The sequence below is a fragment of the Mauremys mutica genome, chromosome 20 (genome assembly GCF_020497125.1).
Source record: "Mauremys mutica isolate MM-2020 ecotype Southern chromosome 20, ASM2049712v1, whole genome shotgun sequence".
Classification (NCBI taxonomy): domain Eukaryota; kingdom Metazoa; phylum Chordata; order Testudines; family Geoemydidae; genus Mauremys; species Mauremys mutica.
In genome coordinates, this window is record NC_059091.1 from 9,024,101 (window position 1) to 9,046,880 (window position 22,780).

Below are 22,780 nucleotides of genomic sequence, written 5' to 3' on the forward strand. Positions count from 1 at the left end.
AGTCCTCACCCACAGACAACCCGCCAACCTTAAGCATATTCTCACCAGCAACCACACACCGCACCATAGTCACTCTAACTCAGGAACCGATCCATGCAACAAACCTCGATGCCAACTCTGCCCACATATCTACACCAGCGACACCATCACAGAACCTAACCAGATCAGCCACAACATCACTGGTTCATTCACTTGCACGTCCATCAATGTTATATATGCCAGCATGTGCCAGCAATGCCTGGACAATCCCTACGTAAAAGGATAAATGGACACAAGTCAGACTCTAAGCTGATGGGAGAGAGCTCTTCTATTGTCTTAATTACTCCACCTCCCACAAGAGGCGGTAGCTCTGTCGGCAGGAGAAGCTCTCCCACCAACATAGCAGTGTCTACCCTGGCTCTTAGGTCGTTGTAACTTATGTTGCTCAGGGATGTGGATTATTCCAAAGTTATATTGAAGAAATCTGTAGTGTAGACAAAGTGTGGTGATCTGTGGGTTTTTTGTATATAGTTGCCTGTAGGGTTCCATTGCTGAAGCAGAGCGTGATATCCAGGAAGTTGATACTGGTGTGAGAGTTTTCTAGAGAGAGTTTAATGGATGGATGGTGGTTGTTGAAATTGTGGTGGAAATCTATGAGCGAGTTTAGGTCACCTGTCTAGAGTATGAAAATATCATCGCTGTGTATCAGGTATATCATTAGTTTTGTGGTGTATTTAAAACTGCCTTCCCCAAACAAGGACACTCCATCAAAGAAGTAGATCACATCCTGGAATGGGCCGCCCAGATACCCTAAAGAGCATATGGAAATAAAACCCCCTCCATCCACACAGCCCTAGCTGTCACCTCCCATCCCACACTAGAACCCGTTTGGGGCATCATTAAAAAATTACAGCCCATACTTGATGGGGAACATGTCCTGAAAGAAATCTTTCCTGAATGCCTTCTTCTGGCCTTCACACACCCCCGCCCTCACCCCCAGCCTCTCCCAGCTCATCATCAGAAGCAAGAAGACCAGGACCCACCAATTCAAAGTGGCACCAGACCCTGCCCGAACAACAGTTGCAAAACCTTAGACATATCTTCACTGCTATTATGATCAATACCCGCCACAACACACATTTCAAGATCCAGGGGTCCCAGAACATGCCTATCAGAACATGTGGGGCACCTCATCCAGTGCACTAAATGCCACAGTAATAACGATGCGGGTGTAACCAGACAATCACTGCGCTCTCAAACAAACTCACACAGGAAAATGATGAAAGAGAAAAACAGCACATCACCTCAGGGTGAGCACTTTGCACAAAACGATCACTCTATACCTGACCTCTCAGCCCTCATCCTCCAAGGAAATCTCAACAACCCCTTCAAAAGATGAACCTGGGAGCTTAAATTCATAACTTTGCTAGACACTAAATACCATGGACTGAAGAGAGACACTGGATTTATGGCTTATTACAACAATCTGTAGCCCACTAACAACCCCCTCACCCAAGCTGCCTCCCCCCTGTCCTTCCCCCCCATGACTTCCCCCCATGTCACTTCACCTTGAATAATCCCTTGAAATATGTTTTTACTTTCACTAAACAATCTGTTCCATCTTGTATTTAGCTGTGACACTCTGGGCACGTTTCCCAGCCCTGAAGAAGAGCTCTGTGCAGCTCGAAAGCTTCTCTCTCACCAACAGAAGTTGGTGCAATAAAATCATTTACCTCCCCCACCTTGTCTCTCTGTGCACAGCTTATGAATTCTGTTTGATTTTGGAAACTTTATGAGTATCTGTTACACGCTGCAGACTCCACTTTGAATGTTGGGTGTCCGTGGCGCCACTTGTCTCCATATGGAGCTAAAATGCACAGGAGCTGACTGGAGAAATTCATGTCCTGGCACAGGGCTAACAAAGGAGGGTCGTTAAACTTTGATGATTTTCTGTTCAAATGGAGCGCCTGTGAACAAGGAGATGGCTGCTGCCCAAGGCGCACCAGATGAGGCTGATTGGGAGGTCACATGACAAAGGGGGCCAGGGGTTATAAGAGAAAAGGTCTCTCACTGGCCATTTGAGACAAGAAGCAGAAGGAAGCTGGCTGCAGGAATAAGAGAAGACTTCATGCTCTGGAGGAGAAGCCATGTGCAGAAGGAGGTATTTGTGCTCCTTAGAGAACTCCAGAGAATGCTCCACAATGGTGAGGAAAGTGAGGCAGGGAAATGCATCCAGATGTGTTGTTAATTTGTCTAGCTCTGGGTAATTTTTGTGCTATGTACAGTAAAGAAAAATTGGATTTAGACTCCTCTGCAAAGCTCGTGTGTCTGTTTGTTTCCCCATCACAAGTCCTTGAAGCATGTGGGCCCCTGGGGACAATGAAATGACTAATGGACATGCTGCCATAGAGCAATGATGCCATGATGGGGTAGCCATGCTCCTGATGGAAGAGTAGATAGGGAAGGATAGACAGAGAGAGAAAAAGAGCCCTGTGCAGATCTCAAAGTCCTTTGAAGATATTCGCTTTCAGCCCCATGTCAAGCAGGGAGTGATTATCTCCCTGCAATACTGAAGGGGCAGCTGAGGCACGGAGAGGGGATGATACCTGCTCAAAGTCACACAGAGCCAGGGGTAGAACCCAGGCGTTCTGTCTCCCACTCCAGCAGCATCCCCTCTGCCCCAGAAACTGCAGGAGAGTCTGTGGTGTCTGTGCATCTGTCCTGCACTTAGGCAAAGCAGCACAAATCAGAAAGCGAGTGAGAAGCTGGGGAACCGGTTCTTGTTTGGCTGCATCAGTTGCTCTGGAGTCAATGATGTGTGTGTGTCCTTTGCAGGCTGCTGGGAGGGGGCAGAATTTCATGGTAAATATTTGATGAGGGTTTTGGAGGAATTTGTTAAAGGGCTGCTCCAGTGCATCAGGCCAGGAAGAGATTAAAGCATTTCCCCCGGCTGCATCATGGCTCCTTGGAGCATCCAGAGCCCCAGCTGCTCTCCCGTGCGCTCGCCAATAGCGCTGATCTGGGCAAGTCATTGCTGAGCCTCTTGCCTTGTGAGAGGCAAGGTCCATCTGGGTCCATCGCTCGGCCTGTTCAGTGGCTGGTGGCATCGATGGGTAGCTGCAGCTTCTCCCTGTGAGCACTAGAGGCCAATGTTCCCATGGCTGCTGCAGAGCCTTTCTCTTCGCCATGGGACCCAAGGCCTTTGCCTTCCACCTCGTTCCCACAGCCTCTCGAAGACATGGCTTCACTTAGCCCACTGGGGCGGGGAAGCAGGACACACTGAAGGTGGCAGGAGGAGCATGGAAGTGGGGGGCACCATGGGGAGAGGGTAGCATGAGGCAGGGGGCAGAGAAAAGGGGGGTTGCCCCACATGGCACCAGTGCGGGGCACAAGGAGGTTGGGGCTTGTGGGTCAGAGCTAAGGTTATTACTGAGATATGTCATGTGAATTTCCACACCTAAAGCCCTGCTGCTAAGCGAAAGCTGTTGTCAGGGTAACAGGCACTATGTTTCCACTCCCTCAGCTGCTCCTTTGCAGGCTTTGAGGGCTCAGCCTGGCTGAATATTGTGTGCTTTGCATGTGGGCTTTATGAGGGTATTTATGGTAAATGCCTCCTTGCAGTACAGGATGGGAGGTTTCCAATTCTAGGGTCAGGGGGGCAGGGATGGTCCCAGCTGAACTGAGCTCATGGGCGGGGCTGACGGGGGTATCTCCTGGGGAGGTAAAACCCTCTCGTGCCGAAGGTCCCCTCCTGTACCCTGGGGCAGATAATCCTGCCCATCTCCCCAGGGGGCTGGGAGGGTAAATGCATAAAGAGGCACCTCGATACCATGGTGATGTACCTGAGACAGAGAGGGACATGCAGGCCCAGGGACACAAAGCAAATCACCCACGGGCCCAAACTTCCTGGGAGCTGGGAGCAGACATGGGATAGAGCAGCCAGGCTGGGTTCCTCCCCAAACTCCCCACAGCTGGAGGCTGCCGCCTGCCCCAGAGTCTGGAGGAGCCTGGGTTGAGCTCGGAGGCTGGATGAGCTGCAGGTTCTGCCTCGGGGCTCAGCTCCTGCTGACCTGCTTGTGGCAGCGGCACTGACACCAGCATGTGCGCAGCAGGCTGCGTGTTACACGTGCCGGGCTCTGGTGCGAGTGAGGCACAGGCACTAGGTGCCAGACAATGGAGAAGGGGGGGAACAGGCCTGGCGCAGAGCAGGGCACACAGAGGGGGCAGGTGCCCAGGGATGGACTCTGTCCAACCGAGGACATCACTGGGGACACCCTAATATCTTTCCTGCGTGTCCATGTTATACTCACTCCCGTCTGGTCCAGCATGGTTACCCTCCTGAGACTCCAGCCTGGTCTTGGCCTGGGCAAGGGGGCAGGTTCCCCTGGGGCTGTGGCTGGGGTCTGTGTTACCGTGGTGGCAGCACCCAGGGCTGTGTGGCTCCTGGCTCCCCATGCTGGCATCCTCCTCCTCCGCCTGCTGCTTGCACAGGTGGTGCTCCACCATCATCTGGAGCTCTGCAGGAGAGAGAAAGGCCGGGGATGAGCAACGCATGGGGGCTTGGGGCTAAAGGGGGAACTCCTGGCCCACGTGGGTAATCAGACATGTGGACACATGCCCAGTGTCTCTCCAATGCGGGGCACAGTACATCCAGCGCTGGGTCACCCCAGGTCAGACCTGATCCTGATAGCCCCCAGGCCTGCCCCCAGTGCTAAGCCACCCTGGTTAGAGCCGGTGCTGATCAGTCTGGGCCTGTCTCCAGCACTGAGTCACTCTTTGCCCATTCCCAGTGCTGATCCTCTCCCCTCCGGTGCCCGTCCCTGGCACTGAGTTGCCCCGGGTCAGACCTGGTGCGGATCCCCTGGTGGCGACTGGGTGTGAGCAGGGTGAGATGACAAGATGGTTTTAACCCCTATGTCCTGTCTATCAGGACAGTGGCAGTAGCTCCGTGGTCCATGAGTCTAGGCCCCCGTGCCCCTGAACACGTACAGGGTCAGCCAGCCCAGCGCAGCCCAGCAGAGGGAGGGACGCAGCAGGGTGAGGCCAGTGCACAGCCAGGTTCTCCGCGGAGGGGAAGATGAGAGGGACAGGGCATGAGGTGGAGAGAGGCAATGAGCTGTGGAAAAGGTTCTTGTGCCAACAATGGCTGGGCCCTGCCAAGGGACAGAGGAGGCCGATTCCCGGTGATGGGAGGGCAGGCAGTAGAGAGAGATGACTGCTGAAAAGTGACTGAGCTTCTTTTCTTATACTGCTAGCAACACAATTATTCATTTAAAAATAACTCCACAGACATGTTAGCTGCTGCATCATCAACCGTGGAGTGGAACTGGGACACACCGTCAAGCCACATGGCTACTCAGTTTAGCAACCCAGTGTGCTTAATCAGTGTTCAAAATGGATCCAAGCCCAGCTCACAGCTCCAGACACCTCAAGCTGGAGGCGATGGGCGATGCCCCAGATACCCACACCCACAGCCACTTCCCAGACCTTCAAGTGACCCCGTCTTTAGAATGGGGGAAGGCACACTGGCCTGTGAGCACAATAGCAGCCTGCAGAGAAATGGGCAGGACTCCCCTGCATTATATAACCAACTGCTCGCTGGCTGGTAAGTGTCAGGAGGGGAATGGGACTGTTCTTTCCCTGTAAAAGCAGCAAAGAATCCTGTGGCACTTTATAGACTAACAGACGTTTTGCAGCATGAGCTTTCGTGGGTGAATACCCACTTCTTCGGATGCAAGTGGTGGAAATTTCCAGGGGCAGGTTTATATATGCAAGCAAGAAGCAAGCTAGAGATAACGAGGTTAGTTCAATCAGGGAAGATGAGGCCCTGTTCTAGCAGTTGAGTGAAAACCAAGAGAGGAGAAACTGGTTCTGTAATTGGCAAGCCATTCACAGTCTTTGTTTAATCCTGAGCTAATGGTGTCAAATTTGCAGATGAACTGGAGCTCAGCAGTTTCTCTTTGAAGTCTGGTCCTGAAGTTTTTTTGCTGCAGGATGGCCACCTTAAGATCTGCTATTGTGTGGCCAGGGAGGTTGAAGTGTTCTCCTACAGGTTTTTGTATATTGCCATTCCTAACATCTGATTTGTGTCCATTTATCCTTTTCCTTAGAGACTGTCCAGTTTGGCCGATGTACATAGCAGAGGGGCATTGCTGGCATATGATGGCATATATTACATTGGTGGACGTGCAGGTGAATGAACCGGTGATGGTGTGGCTGATCTGGTTAGGTCCTGTGATGGTGTCGCTGGTGTAGATATGTGGGCAGAGTTGGCATCGAGGTTTGTTGCATGGATTGGTTCCTGAGCTAGAGTTACTATGGTGCGGTGTGCAGTTACTGGTGAGAATATGCTTCAGGTTGGCAGGTTGTCTGTGGGCAAGGACTGGCCTGCCACCCAAGGCCTGTGAAAGTGTGGGATCATTCTCCAGGATGGGTTGTATATCCCTGATGATGCGCTGGAGGGGTTTTAGCTGGGGACTGTATGTGATGGCCAGTGGAGTCCTGTTGGTTTCTTTCTTGGGTTTGTCTTGCAGTAGGAGGCTTCTGGGTACACGTCTGGCTCTGTTGATCTGTCTCCTTATTTCCTCGTGCGGGTACTGTAGTTTTGAGAATGCTTGGTGGAGATTTTGTAGGTGTTGGTCTCTGTCTGTGGGGTTAGAGCAGATGCGGTTGTACCTCAGTGCTTGGCTGTAGACAATGGATCTTGTGGTGTGTCCGGGATGGAAGCTGGAGGCATGAAGGTAGGCATAGCGGTCGGTAGGTTTTCGGTATAATGTGGTGTTAATGTGACCATCAATTATTTGCACCGTAGTGTCTAGGAAGTGGACCTCCCGTGTAGATTGGTCCAGGCTGAGGTTCATGGTGGGGTGGAAGCTGTGGAAATCGTGGTGGAATTTTTCCAGAATCTCCTTCCCATGGGTCCAGATGATGAAGATGTCATCAATGTAGCATAGGTAGAGAAGGGGCGTGAGTGGACGGGAGCTGAGGAAGCGTTGTTCCAGGTCAGCCATAAAAATATTGGCATATTGTGGGGCCATGTGGGTGCCCATAGCGGTGCCACTGATCTGGAGATATATATTGTCATCAAATTTGAAATAGTTGTGTCTGAGGATAAAGGCACAGAGCTCAGCAACCAGTTGTGCTGTGGCATCATCAGGGATACTGTTCCTGACAGCTTGTATTCCATCAGCGTGTGGGATGTTGGTGTAGAGAGCCTCTACATCCATGGTGGCCAGGATGGTGTTTTCTGGAAGGTCACCAATGCATTGTAGTTTCCTCAGGAAATCAGTGGTGTCACGGAGATAGCTGGGAGTGCTGGTGGCATAGGGTCTGAGTAGAGAGTCCACATATCCAGACAGTCCTTCAGTGAGAGTTCCAATGCCCGAGATGATGGGGCGTCCAGGATTTCCAGGTTTGTGGATTTTGGGCAGTAGATAGAATAGCCCTGGTCGGGGCTCTAAGGGTATATTGATTTGTTCCGGTGTTAGTGTAGGGAGTGTCCTGAGTAGATGGTTCAGTTTCTTAGTGTATTCCTCAGTGGGATCTGAGGGAAGTGGCCTGTAGAATTTGGTGTTGGAGAGTTGTCTGGCGGCCTCCTTTTGGTAGTCAGACCTGTTCATGATGACAACAGCACCTCCTTTATCAGCCTCTTTGATTATAATGTCAGGATGGTTTCTGAGGCTGTGGATGGCATTGCGTTCTGCACGACTTAGGTTATGAGGCAAGCGATGTTGTTTTTCCACAATTTCTGCCTGTGCACGTCGGCGGAAGCATTCAATGTATAGGTCCAGACTGTCATTTCGACCCTCAGGAGGAGTCCATGTGGAGTTCTTCTTTTTGTGCTGTTGGTGGGAGGGTAACTGTGTATCAGTGCACTGTTCAGTGTTGTCCTGAAAGTATTCTTTGAGTCGGAGACGGTGAAAGTAGGCTTCCAGATCGCCGCAGAACTGTATCATGTTGGTGGGGGTGGCAGGGCAGAAAGAGAGTCCCCGAGATAGGACAGACGTTTCTTCTGGGCTGAGTGTGTGGTTGGATAGATTGACGATATTGCTGGGTGGGTTAGGGGTACCACGGTTGTGGCCCCATGTGGCAGGTAGGAGTTTAGACAGCTTACAGTCCTTTTTCCTTTGTAGAGAGGTGAAGTGAGTGATGTAGATCTCCTGTCTTATTTTAGTGAAGTCCGTTCGTATGGAAGTTTGGTTATTAATGAGAGTCTCCAGGTTGGAGAGCTCTTTTTTGATGTTTTCCTGTTTGCTGTATAGGAGGCTGATCAGGTGGTTCCTCAGTTTCTTTGATAGAGTATGGCATAATCTCTCACTGTGGTCTGTGTAGTATGTAGATAGCAGTGGATTTTTTACCTTTAGTCCATTTGGTATGATGTCCATCCGTTTGCATTTGGAAAGGAAGATGATGTCTGTCTGTATTTGTGCAAGTTTCTTCATGAGGTTGATGGATTTCCACTCCATACGGCTAAATGCAGTGCCTTGCATGGTGTCAAGTATCAGAGGGGTAGCCGTGTTAGTCTGGATCTGTAAAAGCAGCAAAGAATCCTGTGGCACTTTATAGACTAACAGACGTTTTGCAGCATGAGCTTTCGTGGGTGAATACTGAGCTCCAGTTCATCTGCAAATTTGACACCATCAGCTCAGGATTAAACAAAGACTGTGAATGGCTTGCCAACTACAGAACCAGTTTCTCCTCTCTTGGTTTTCACTCAACTGCTAGAACAGGGCCTCATCCTCCCTGATTGAACTAACCTCGTTATCTCTAGCTTGCTTCTTGCTTGCATATATAAACCTGCCCCTGGAAATTTCCACCACTTGCATCCGAAGAAGTGGGTATTCACCCACGAAAGCTCATGCTGCAAAACGTCTGTTAGTCTATAAAGTGCCACAGGATTCTTTGCTGCTTTTACAGATCCAGATTAACACGGCTACCCCTCTGATACTTCTTTCCCTGTGTGCAGAATGAATACAAGCAAGCGCCTATCCTCTGCTCCCCCAGTTCAGAGGGTCTCTCCAGAGGCCCCTACTGCCAGATGTTGGCAGGCATGAACACAGGACAAGACTGGGGGAGGACAAAGGGGGCAGTTGGCAGGGAAATGGAGCAAGGCTCAGAGGGAGAGGGAGGGAATGTGAGATGGAAGATGGGGTGGATGAAGGAAGCATGAGAGGACAGAAGCATTTCCCAGAGAGAACCAGGCGTGAGATGTGCCCGCTGCATGTCCTCGTGCCTCCCAACAGCAGCGTGAAGCGGAGGTAGTGCCACGGTACCTTTCATGGCGGGGGTCGTGCGGGGGACCTTCTTCCTTTGTCTGGGTGACATGGACAGACCCGGCTGCAAAGAGAGGGAAGGCCAGGTCACAACAGGATACTGCACGGCACTAGAGCAACCAGAGCCGGAGGCGCCAGCAGCTGCGTTGGTAGTTCGCTGGGGAGTGGGGCTGGCATCCAGCAGGCACAGAACAGGGCACACTGCCCCCCGCTCCCCACAACACAGGTCCCAGGGTCATGGGTGGCAAGTTTGTAGAAATTTTGGTGGTGCCCAGAACCCGGCCCCCCCAACTCCGGCCCCCCAAACTCTGCCCCCACCTGTCTAAGGCTCTGGGAGGGTTTGGGGGGAGAGGTCTGGGGTGCAGGTCCTGGGCTGGGGATTAGGGTGCAGGAGGGGTGCAGGGTGCAGGCTTTGGGATGGAGTTTGGGTGCAGGCTCTGGGCTGGGGGTGGGGTGTAGGAAGGGGTGAGGGGTGCAGGCTCTGGGAGGGAGTTTGGGGGTGGGAAGGGGTGTGTGGGAAAGGGGAGGTGGTGCACAATCTGGGAGGGGGGCATGCTCTGGGAGGGAGTTTGGGGATAGGAGGGAGTGCAGGGGTGAGGGCTGTGGGGCTGAGGATGAGGGGGTTCATGCTGCGGGGGGCTCAGAGCTGGGGCAGAGGATCAGGGTGCGGGGGGATGAGGGTTGGGGCTGAGGATGAGGGGTTCATGCTGCGGGGGGGGGGGGCTCAGGGCTGGGGCAGAGGATCAGGGTGCAGGGGGATGAGGGCTCTGGCTGGGGATGAGGGTTTGGGGCATTGGAAAGGCTCAGGGCTAGGGCAGACGGGCAGGGTAAGGGCAGCCTGCCCTGCCAGTAGTGAATGGTGGGCGCTAGGACCCTGGGGCAGAAGACAGCTGTTCTGCTGGGAGCCGCCCTACTCTGGCAGCAGAAGCAGGCAGGAGAGGGGCGCGCGCTGCTTTCTGTCAGGCAGGGACGCAGGGGGGCGGGACACGCAGGGGGAGGGGTGGCAGGCGGGGGCTGGGACCTGCTCCAGGTAGGGATGCGGCGGGGCGGGGGGAGACCCGCGGGGGCCGGGGCCCGATCCAGGCAGGGCCGGAGGAAGAGACCCAGCTCCAAATATTGCTGGAGCAGGGCACCCGGCCCTGAATATTCCTGGTGCTCGAGCATCACAAACATATATAACCTGCCGCCTATGCCCAGGTGCTTTTGGTCAGGATGGAGCAATGCCTGCTGCTGGGACCTGCCCACATTCTCATGTTCAGCCTGGGAGGGTGACACAGGGAGAGGGGTGTGCGGGCAGTGAGGTCTCACCACCTGGATCCCAATGGAGCAATGACCAGCTGGCAGCCCTGCTATAGCTAAGGGGCCCCAGACATCGGCTAATTACAATGAATCAAGTGCAGCGCTGGTATCCTGTACGTCCCCCTCCTCCAGCCCCAAGTGCATCCCCAGACACCTCACAACCCGCTGGACACAGAGGTGCACATGCACTCTCACTCCCCACCCCTTTGGAAGAGCTTTGGTGAGGGAGCTTGTGGAGTGGCTAGGAGGGCTGGGGGCTGCCTGCAGATGGGACTGGGGGCTGATGAGGACACCTCCTGGGTGTGGCTCATTTTACAGTCACAGCTGGGACATATGGGGGACTGGTTACAGATTTCATATAAATCCTTCCTGGAGCTCAGAGAGAACCGAGATTCCTTCCTGACAGCCGTGCACGCAGTCTGTCTGCTTCCACGGCCCTCACCCATCCACAGCCCCCACCCGCCCACTCCCCCACAGCTAGGCACGTGCACATTCACACAGCACACACAGACTCCCACACTTCCTTTACCCCTGCCCCTGCCCCCACACACAGTCTCTCCTGCCTGCTAGCTCAGGTCTGGAGTCACCTGGGGGAGCCGGGTCCTGGGAGTAGCCCAGTGGCCTCTCCTTGTCTGCACTCTTTACACCACTGTTCTCCAAGAATGGCAGGCTTTTGGCTCGCTGGGCCCAGGGATCAGGCTAGGCTGAGCCGATTCACAGAACCGCTCTGCCCTGCTGCTCTGGGCTGACCAGGAACATGAGACTCAGGCATGTTCCTGCTAGGAAATGCAAGGCATGCAGGAGTCCTACCGCGATGGGCTCCCCTGACGGGCGCCCGTGTGCAGGCCTGCCAGCCCCTTCCAAACCACCAGAGGAGGGTTCGTGAGACAAGGAGGCACCTACCTTCAGCAATGGGTTGGGGAGCCGGTCCTCGTCGATTTCTGTGGGGTGGAGGAGACGTGGAGAAAAGGAATGTGGGGGGAGAAAAGGAGCAACAGGTTAATAGAGAGAAGACTCCAGGAGCTGATCACACCCATGTGGATGCTCAGGGGCAGATCCAGCCCTGGTAGGGTGACCAGATGTCCCAATTTTATAGGGACAGTCCTGATTTTTGGGTCTTTTTTTTAATATAGGCTCCTATTACCCCTCACCCCCGTCCTGATTTTTCACATTTGCTGTCTGGTTACCCTGAGCCCTGGGGATCAGCAGCAGCTGCTTTATAACACTGCATTCAAACCATTAACCCTCTCCCTATACAAATAATAGAATATTAGGGTTGGAAGGGACCTCAGGAGATCATTTAGTCCACCCTTCTGCTCAAAGCAGGACAAATCCCCAGATTTTTACCCCCGTTCCCTAAATGGCCCCCTCAAGAATTGAACTTACAAGCCTGGGTTTAGTAGGCCAAGGCTCAAACCACTGAGCTATCCCTCCTCCTGTACAAAATCCTTTGTATTTACATAGTGTCCCCAGCTGGGGCTCTCAAAACACTGCAGAACCATGGATTAACTTCATCACAGCATCCCAGTGAGAGAGGGGGAAGGTCAGGGGGCTCAACCCTGGGTCTACAGAGGGGGAAATAGCTGGGCTATTTGCTCAGATATTCTTCCTGCCCCATCAAGCAGCCAGAGGCTGGGCCCTACTGACCACGCTTCCCATGTGTCATTCCCACCACTGCAAAGTGGGTGCAAAACACCATCCATTCACCATGGCAGCACTTTGTGCCCACCTAGAATCATAGAATTGTAGAATATCAGGGTTGCAAGAGACCTCAGGAGGTCATCTAGTCCAACCCCCTGCTCAAAGCAGGACCAACCCCAACTAAATCATCCCAGCCAGGGCTTTGTCAAGCCTGACCTTAAAAACCTCTAAGAATGGAGATTCCACCACCTCCCTGGGTAACCCACTCCAGTGCTTCACCATCCTCCTAGTGAAATAGTGTTTCCTAATATCCAACCTAGACCTCCCCCACTGCAACTTGAGACCATTGCTCCTTGTTCTGTCATCTGCCACCATTGAGAACTGGGGCTGGGCAGCAGCGGGTCATGTCCTGGCCGGGAGTCTCAATTTATTGCTGGTGAATGCACTGGCTCAGTTCCAGGGAGCATGCACAGGCACAGGGACAGGGTGGGGACAGCATGAGCCTCCCAGAGCATGTGTGTGTGGGGGGGGGCTCTCTTTGTACAGAGTGCCTATGGAATGGGTGGTCTGTGTGGGGTATGTACAGTGTGTGTGGGGAGAGCATGTATCTGCACAGCAGGGGAGGGTGCGTATGTGTGAGATTCCATGGGCTCTCTGCCTGTGTCTCTCCACCTCCCGTCAGGACCAAGCTGGGATGCTGTCGCCATGACAATTTCTGTTCCAACAGACTAAAAAAATCCCCCAGTTTTAAAACACTTTCCCACTCAGCAATGGGTATCCGACCCATAGCATCTCGGTTGCCTGGGAAACAAAAGAGGTTGTCGCCATGGTAACCAGAATTTCACTGAGAGGCTGCAGGAGGAGCTTGTGGCTCTCAGGAGGGCCCTCAATGGATCCAGGGTCAGCAGGTCGGCGGGTATCATAGGCCAGGGGAGGCTAAATTTCCCCTAATCTAGACTGTGGCCCCACCCACGCTCCCCCCTCACCCTGCTCCGAAGCTGGCAGAGGCTCAGCTCCAGCCCCAGCCTGGAGCTAGGGGTTTGCCTGGCAGCTGGGGGCTGGCACAGGCTGGGGCGGCTTGGGCCAGCCCTGGGGTCAGGCTGGCCAGAGCGACTGGAGCAGGCAGGCCGGGAGAGGGGGAGGGGCTCTGGCCACAGGGTGTGTGTGTGAGAGGGGAGCTCAATGGGTGGGGCCTCAGCTGGAAGAGATGGCAGGCTAGCCTCCCAGAAGGGTGGGGGGGGGTTCACCTGCCACCTATGAATAGAGCCCTTGGTCCTCTCCCCTTCCCAGACCTCAGTGGTTCCTCATTCCTCCCCTCATGCTGCTCTGAAGCGCTGGGAGAGAGAAAGAAAGAAAGAAAGAAAGAAAGAACATTATGTTGGCGGCTGGAGAGAGGCGGCTGCTGGTCGGGAGCCCAGCTCTGAAGGCAGAGCCACCTTCAGAAACTGTAGAAGTAAGGATGGCATGGTATGGTATTGCCACCCTTAATTCTGCACTGCTGCTGGTGGGGCACTGTCTCCAGAGCTGGGCACCCAGCCAACAGCTGCCGCTCTCCAGTACCCAGCTCAGAAGGCAGTGCATAAATAAGGGTGGCAATACCACAATGCCCCTAAAATAACCTTGCAACCCCCCTGCAACTCCCATTTGGGTCAGGACCCCCAATTTGAAAAATGCTGGTCTCCCCTGTAAAATCTGTATAGTATAGGGTAAAAACACATAAAAGACCAGATTTCACCAGGGGAGACCAGATTTCACAGTCTGTGATGTATTTTTCATGGCTGTAAATTGGTAGGGCCCTATTTATACATTGCTGTAGTAGCTTCCCAGGTAACAAGTCAGACTGACTGGTCTGTAGTTCCCCGGCTCCTCCTTCCCCCCCTTTTAAAGATGAGCACTAGGTTAGCCCTTCTCCAGTCATCCGGGCCCTCTCCTGTCATCCATGAGTTTGTAAATATTATTGACAGTGGCTTCAGCTAATTCCTTCAGTAACCTGGGCTGAATAGCATCTGGCCCCACTGATTTGAATTCATTCAAACTGGTCAGAAGACCTCTGATGTGTTCTTTCCTTAGCCCCATTTTCACCCCCCCTTTATTGTCCATGGTAACTTCGCTAGTTGTCTGGTCACATATTACCTGGGCACCTGCCCAGAAGGCCATGTGAAATCATCCACAATTAATTGTTGTTTGGAGCAGTGCCAGGGATTCTGGGATTAACATGACTGAGTGCAGCATGGGATGTAATAGCAAGTCCATTACTGTAATGGAATCCAAAACTCTATTATACTGTTCAGCCACTAGGCGGTGCTGTGTGTAACCTAACTTATTTAACCTACCCTCAGCCATACATCGCGGAGCAATGACTAGACTAATAGTGCACACATCTGGTGCGTATCTTGCTCAGAAGGAAGCTCTGTGACCAGACCGCGTCTGGTACAGGAGCATGACATGGCATCAGAAATAAACTAAGAACAGAAACAGATGGGAAACAGCAACAAAAGTTGGAAACAGAAGGACCAAGCATCAAAGGTTGCAGGATCTCATCAAAGTGCCACTCTTCAATGCCCCAGAGAACTTCAGCTTTGACAAACCTTCAGAACGGACAGACTGAACACAATATTTTGCAAGTTTTTGTATTGCTACCAAGTTCCACAGTGAAACTGATGATATTCAGGTACTTTCTTTGTTTATGCTATTGGGCAGCAGGCAAATCCTTTGACTTTACTGAAGACAGTCATAAAGATGACTATGAAAGGGTTCTGGCTATGTCTGATGCATATTTTATACCTTGGAGAAATGTGGTTTATGAAAGAGCATGTTTTCATCTGAGAAATGCTGAATGTTTTATAAGAAACACATAAAAATCTTTCACAGAAGCTACAGTTGAAGACAGACTTAACCCACATTAGCCACAATTGAATAGAAAGGCTGGAATAAACTGTATAGACAGCCAACAAAATCCTATAGCAGGAAGATCCATTCCTTGCTCTTCTAAGTTACAGATCAACACCAATAGTGGCTACTGGATATAGTCCCTCACAAATCCTGATGGGAAGACAGCTCAGAACTATTGTTCCAACTTTGGAACAGAAACTATCTCGAAAGTGGCCTGACATGAAGACAGTAGCCAAATCGGACAAAAAGGAAAAAAATACCAAAAAACACTTTTACAACAGATGTCACTCCGAGAACAGCTGGGTCTAGAACCCGGTGACTGTGTTTGTGTCAAATTGGATGCAGAGGAAAAGAATTCATCACCCAGATCATATGTGATTGAGACCAACAGTGGCTAGTTCAACAGAAACTATTGTCATCTACAGTTTGTTCCTCAGCAAGATCAACAGAGCAAACTCTACAGATGGCGGATGCAAAAGAAGTAGACACAAGGATTCCAAACTGAACATAGCCAGTCATTGCAATTAATCGACAGCCAGATGAGCAAGCTGTTATGTGTTTGGGTTGTGTAATTAGAAAATCACTATGATTCAGAGGCACTTAACAGACTGATACATGCTGAGCTTCAAAGATAGCGTGATAGTGTAAACTTTGTAAATGGCAGGAATGTAGAACTTAAAGGGGGAGAGGTAATAGAATGCTAAACTGTATTATATAGTTCAGCCACTAGGTGGCATTGTGTGAAACATACCTTAGTTAAATTAACCTCTGTCATACCTGGCAAAGTATTAAAGGATCCTACAGTGCTCACATCTGGTGCGTATCTTGCTCAGCAGGAAGCTCTGTGACCAACCTGTGTCTCTCCGGGAGCATGACAAGTGCCACACGTGTGCCTGCTGAGTGTGGAGGCACTGGCTTGTGCTAATAAGGTCAAGATAATGACAGTGAGATAAAGTACAATCGATGTAGTTCTCTCGTAAAGACAGGGCTTAGCCAGCCACTGTGGAGAACACAATTCCCCCAGCAGCAGCTAACCTGAATAAAACTGACGAGCCTACTCTCCATCAAAACGAGCCTCCATGATCCTATCGTGCAGCGCAGGTGAAATGGAAAAAATAATTTCTAATGAATGTATTGTTATTATTTGTTATTTAGATGTGGTCATGCCTAGAGGCCCTGATCTTGGATGCTATATGCAGGTCACATTAGTATAGGATGAGACACAACCAACAGACAAGGGTGCTTGAGTGATCAATACAATAAGAAGCTGTCACCTAAGATGGTCCCAGGCTCCACCCACAAACAGCCACCAAGCACTACCCCCTTGACATGCCAAAAGAAGACCCATTGCACAGAGCTTTGTAACAGGATGGTCCTGCTCATTTTACATATAATTAGTAGGCTTCAGAGTCAACACACATTGAGATGAATGGGGGTGGTTCACTCCTCCTACAGCCACTGCCCCAGTCTGTGCACACTCGAGTGAATTTCTCTGCATTTGTTACACTCACTGATAACTGACTGCACTGGTGCTGTGCTTGGGTTGCATCAGTTGAGGATCTGGCCCTTACTATATTTTTAATGAAAACTGAGATTCTGGAGAACAAGGAGGCAATGGTCACAAAAAGACACTGGCACAATGGCGGCTCACACAGCCCAATGCAAGAGTCCTGTGGATGCCGTTCCCTCTCTGTACAGTTGTGTGGCAGGCTGCAAGGAGGCCTGAGCCCTGCAGAACCCATGAGTTGGATCATGGAGGGCAACCAGGGCCTGGTGTGGTTCTGGCTATGCTAAACCTCCCATCATTAACATTTCATTCCTGCTGTCACTTTCCATCTCTCTGAGAGGGAGATTTCACCCTGGCTGACAGAGCGTGTCTGCCAGCTCCTTTCATGGTAAGAGACAGAGTGTGGAGCCTTCTCCCTGCGATCTGGCTGCAGGGAGAATACCTCCATTGTGTGCATCAGAGGGTATCATGGCTGAAAAGGGGTTAGCAGGAAAGACAGACCAATTACAGCATAAATAAGCTTGGTCCACCTGCCAGCTCCTCTCAGCTCCATGCATTCAATTAGTTTTTGTTTGCAGAGACTTAATCAGCTCTAGGAACCTCGCATGCTCTGGCATTTATAACGGGCCGAACCAAACCCCCAGATCCAAATGCCATGGGGCTTTGGGATGTTTAAAACCTGGATCCAAATAAATGGCTCCAACTGGAGTGAGGGACTTGACATTTGAATATCTGCTTGCTGCTGGTCCCCAGCTGCTTTCCCTCCATCTGAAGGAGGGTCTGCTCAGCCCCTCAGACAGTGAGGGAGTGAGCGGCTGCGGCATTGCGAGCTCATTCATATTTGATCGCCCAGGATTGTTTTTAAAAGACTGCGGCTCTCTGTGGGTCTCAGTAGCGTGTCACAGCTCATTTGTCAGTGGAGTGGAGGGAGCTGGGGCCTTAGCTGGAACAGCAGCTAAATCTGCCAGCAGTGCTGCTCCCAGAAACAGGCCAGGCCTTTCCTGGCCCCTGAAGGCATGGAGCAGAGCATAGCATTGCATCAGGGGGGATTGCAACCCAAACCCAAGCAACAGCTGCCATTTTAATGGAACACATGAGTGAGAGAGTGACCCTAGCTGTTCTGCCTAGGGTGACCAGACAGCAAGTGTGAAAAATTGGGATGGGGGTGGAAGTCTATATAAGAAAAAGACCCAAAAATCGGGACTGTCCCTATAAAATTGGGAGATCTGGTCACCCTAGTTTTGCCATAGGAATTAGCACGCAGATATTCCTTCCCCAGAACTGGGCACAAAAAGCAAGCCAAAGGGCATCGTACTAGCTTGGCCTACAACAGAAAACCTGAACCAACTAACACGAAGGGAGACCCACTAATGGTCTGCACATATCAGAAGGGAGGAAGCTATCCAGCAGGGACAAGCCCAGGGAGGTGAGGAGGGGTGAGCGCTAGGAACGGCAGCACCAAGTTCTGAAAAGGAAAATCTAGGAGAGACGATTGGAAAATGGGATTGTTTTGTTTTTTGAAGAAAATTTCAACTTTTTGGTGGGAAACGAAGTATTTCAGTTTGGAAATGCCTCATGGGATCTGTAGTCTGAGTGCTCTAAACTCCCATTCCCCTCTACAGGCCAACCTCTGGTCTGACAGCATCTCCCAGCTGGTGAGGGGAGGCAGCTGCATCATGAAGTCCTTGTGTATCTTGGGAGACGTAGTCCAGGCCAGCTCATAGAGGAGAATGGGGAGATGAGAACTCCCATGAGGCCTGCAGCAGGCTCTCTGAATTGAAATATTTCTGTTTTCAGGTGTTTGGTTATTTAACAAAAAATGTGTTTTTCCTCAGAAAGCAGACTCTTTGGTCTGCTATTATTTAGTCAAAAACCCAATTTTCCATCAAAAATAATTTGATGGAATTGACCAGCCTGAAAATTTCTGGCAGGCATCCAGAAAACACTGTAACAATGTGATCTATATAGAACTGGATGAAATACTGATTTTTTCATTCACTGGCTGAACCAAAAAAATCCAAATTTCTGTTTGGTTTGCGCTCAGGGGCGGCTCTAGCAATTGCGCCGCCCCAAGCAGGGCGGCACGCCGCGGGGGATGCTCTGGCGGTCGCCAGTCCCGCGGCTCTGGTGGACCTCCTGCAGACGTGCCTGCGGAGGGTCCGCTGGTCCCGTGGCTCCAGTGGAGCATCCGTAGGCACGCCTGCGGCAGGTCCACCGGAGCCGCCGGACGACCGGACCCTCCGCAGGCACGCTTGGCGCGCTGGGGTCTAGAGCCGGCCCTGTTTGCGCTGATCCCAAACAGAAAATTTTCAGGTTTTCTGTTTTGTTTTCAGGTGATTTTTCTTCTTTCATTTTGGTTTTTAAGTTACTCTAGCTACATTCTGAAATAGAACATCGTTTTGAAAGGAAAAGTCAAAATGTTTCGTTCTGAAAGTGTAAAAAGTTTCAATTTAAAAAAAAACTTTTTTTTAACAGCAGAAATGATTTGCCGAATTCAACCTGAATTCATGAAAAGCGTCAGTCAACCTAAAACTGATTTTTTTGTTGAATAAACTATTGCAGGGGTGGCCAAACTGTGGCTCGCGAGCCACATGTGGCTCTTTTACCACTGAAGTGCGGCTCGCAGAGTCCCCCCCTCACATCTCCCATTCTCCACCTACTAGCCTGGGAGAGGGGGAGCTGGGGACCTCTGCCTTGCAGCAGGGTGGTGTGGTAGGGGGCTCCGCCCAGCAGGGAGTGGGGGTCTCGGGGCTTCTGTGCAGCGGGAGGGGGGTCTTGGGGCTTCAACCCTGCAAGGTGCACCTGCCAGGGCTAGGGGCTTCAGCAGGAGCGGGGCTGAAGCCCCAACCTCTGGCTCTCAGAGGTGTGCCCTGGCTCGCGAACTTCTGAAGATTGTAGTATGTGGCTCCAGGGCCGCCCGGGGTGGGGTGGGGGGCAAGTGGGGCAATTTGCCCCAGGCCCTGCGAGTCACAGGGGCCCCCATGAGAGTTTTTCGGGGCCCCTGGAGCAGGGTTCTTCACTTGCTCTGGGGGCCCCAGAAAACTCTCACGGGGCCCGGGCCCCCCGAGCTTCTTCTGCTCCGGGTCTTCAGCGGTGGGGGGGGCCTTCCGCCCCAGGGCGGAAGGACCCCCCGCAGCCGAATTACCGCTGAAGCAGGACCCCTGCCGAAGTGCTGGGTCTTCGACGGTAATTTGGCGGCGGGGGGTCCCCGCCTCGGGTCTTCGGGGCACTTCGGCAGCGGGTCCCGGAGCGGAAGGACCCCTCACTGCCGAATTACCGCCGAAGCGGGGGCCCCCCACTGCCGAGGCCCCCAGACCCCCAGAATCCTCTGGGCGGCCCTGTGTGGCTCGGAAGGCCAGTATGTTTGGCCACCCCTGAACTATTGTCTGAAAAAGTTCACCCAGCTCTCGTTCTGTGTTGTTAGTGGGAGTCACCAGGTGCTGCTATTACACACAGTCTTACACATTCTTTTCCCAGCGAGTGAGCAGCATCCAGCCTTCGAAGAAATGCTCTATTGTTGTTAGCTTTGCAATATAGTTTCTTTGGGGGAGCTGTTGCAAACAGCTGAGACTTTGCTCCTTGTCCAACTCTCTCTAGCTAGCACCAGTTCAGGGGCAGGGTTACTCCATGGGCACCAGGCATTTAATAAATGTATCTTTCCAGAAAGCAGCTTGGAGTGTTGCTAATGAGCCTTTTGGTCATGGGTTTGAATCCCAGTGTAGCTGGGCTTAGACCTAGCAATTCAGTCCTGCCAACACACTCCAGAGCAGCGTTCCAGTACTTCTGACCAGCTCCCTGCCCCAGGACGGTACTGGTTATTGAGCTGCCATTACTCCTCCGGAGTGGGGAGCTGGGGCTGGGGGCTCCGGCACTCCTGTTTTGGGACTCAAGTACTGTCTGAAACTTGTTCCCCTCAAATTAGGTGGCCCTGCCATGACATGAGTTTGGCGAATCTCTATTCCATCTTATACTCTACATGTACCACCCTGCTGCATGTGAGACGGTGAACTGCTGGGGGCAGGGACTGTCTGTGCAGTGCCCTGCGTGACCGGGCCCTGTTCTCAGTTGGGACCTCTAACAAGAGCTCCAGCACGAGGGGCACTCGTGATGACTGTGGTAGAGTTGACTACACTGTAAACCACGGCGGGGGAAGTCCCTGGATCAAAACAAAATAAAATCAAATCCACGATTTTTCAGACAGGCTCATGAGCTGTGAACTTTTGGGGTTGTCGATACAGCCACCGTGACCATCTGAACACATGCAGGTTGCAAAATGCCTTAACACAAGCCCCTTCCAAATCAGGGGCCTGATATCAAAGATGCTGATCACCTCCCTCCCCCTCGAATCAACAAGAACTGGGAAATCAGAAGCAAGAACAATCAGGCCATGTATTTCAGAGCCTCAATACGGGATTCAGGGCCAGACTGTGGGGTCCACATTGCAAATCGCCATCGGTGGCCTCTGCAGTGCAGTCTGAGTCCTGCTGCTTTCTTACCCACTCGCATGGCTCATGCCAACCTTGGCTAACTCACTCCCCCATGTCTGGTGCACACAGTCACCCCATGCCCAGAGGAAACACCACCCCCTGCCTGACAGGCCCTGGGCACAGCCTGCAAGGGCCGGGCGTGCGGCTGGGAGGGAGGCACAGTGAAAGACAGACCGGAAGAGTGAGGGAGAGAGCTGGAGAGGGAAGGAGGGAGAGGGAGAGGCAGAAGGAGAGGAGGGAAGCAGGAGAGATTCAAGGAGGGGGAGTGAAGCACAGTAGACAGCCACATCCCTGTCCCCCAGCCCAGAGGTTGGGAGCCCCATGGCTGCTGTCAGAGTCTACACGTCACATTGCAGGTCAGATGCAGCCCTTGCAAGCAGAGGGCAGGCGGCTGCCTTGACATCTCCCTAGACAGAGAGACAGAAAGACAGACAGATCCCAGGGACATGTAGTTCAACCAGGCAGCTGCTGCCTGGCGCGGGGAGATGCTGCCAAAGGGCTCCTGGGATGGGACAGTGCAGGCCAGGGCTCTCGGATGCCAGAGGCAGCTGTTTCCAAAGGAGAGGGAAGATGGACAGGGTGAGGCAGGGGGCTGAGCCCCCAGGGACTCTATGACTGCTCCTGCCCTGAGAGCAGAACAGGAGGTGCAGCCTGGATTGGAGCAAGGTGGTGCTGGTGGGGGTGGGGAAGCAGCCGGAAGGGAAGGTGAGGGCGAAATCCCCCTCTGATGAGGAGCAAGTCGTCCCATCCCCCCCCCCCCCGCCCCGGGTCTGGGGTATGCGCTGTGGGGCAGTACTAGAGCAGTGGTGCCTACAAATTCACCACTGGCACGTGGCCAGAAACCAGGACTGCTCTTCCGGATGTGGGGACCTTACAACCATGATCCCTTGCCCAGGCCCATTGGCTGGCCAGGGGCTGGGGCCCTCGTTAATGGGGAGCAGGTTTTGGAGCCGGTAGGGGAGGGAGTGGGGTTGGTGTGCCTGGAGAGGCCCCTGGCATACGGGCCTGGGCTCTGCAAGTTCCACCCAGACCCAGGGCCGGGCCTGAGAAAGGAAACCAGTTTCCCAGGGTCTCCGGAAGAGAGACCGATTCCTGCAAATCATCCGCTGGCTACAGCTCTCACCTGGGGACGACTGGTCGCTGCTCAGAACCAGGGTAGCTGGAGTTGGCCGGCGCCTCCGGATCTAAACAGAGAGAGGGGACAAAGATAATCTCTAAACATCCACTGTGCAACAGGAGACTGAGCAATACAATACGGCAGCACTCCAGAGACAGAGCCAACACGCGGGGCCAGCCTGCCACTGCCGGGTGCAGCAAGCCGTTTGCAACTGGCTGCTGCATGGTTTCATCCATCAGCGGCACTGCTGTTCGGCCTGGTGCTATCTGTCTGTAGGTACTTACTACACCCTGGCCAGGGCTGGCTCCAGGCACCAGCCCAGCAAGCAGCTGCTTGGGGCGGCCAACGGTGAGGGGCGGCACGTCCGGGTCTCCCACGGCAATTCGGTGGCGGGTCCCTCACTCCCTCTCGGAGCGAAGGACCTGCCGCCGAATTGACGCTGAATACTGAAGCAGCGGCGGTAGAGCTGCAGATTGCGATCGCGGCTTTTTTCTTCTTCTTCTTTCTGCTGCTTGGGGCAGCAAAAACCCTGGAGCCGACCCTGACCCTGGCCATGTCTCTTGCACAGCAGCTGCAGGTGGGCTGA

General features: G+C 52.7%; 1 protein-coding gene and 1 long non-coding RNA gene across 4 annotated transcripts in view; one reads left to right on the plus strand and one right to left on the minus strand.

The window, feature by feature from the left end:
* The window catches only part of LOC123353370 (ras-related protein Rab-3C-like), a 1,186,649-nt gene that overhangs the window by 84,055 nt on the left and 1,079,814 nt on the right, over positions 1-22,780 (plus strand). The window lies entirely within an intron of this gene.
* LOC123353378 lies at positions 9,252-22,308 on the minus strand. The gene is made up of 3 exons (XR_006574481.1): positions 22,201-22,308; positions 11,454-11,491; positions 9,252-9,315 (listed from the first exon to the last, which is right to left on the minus strand). It is a non-coding gene; the product is annotated as an uncharacterized LOC123353378 (long non-coding RNA).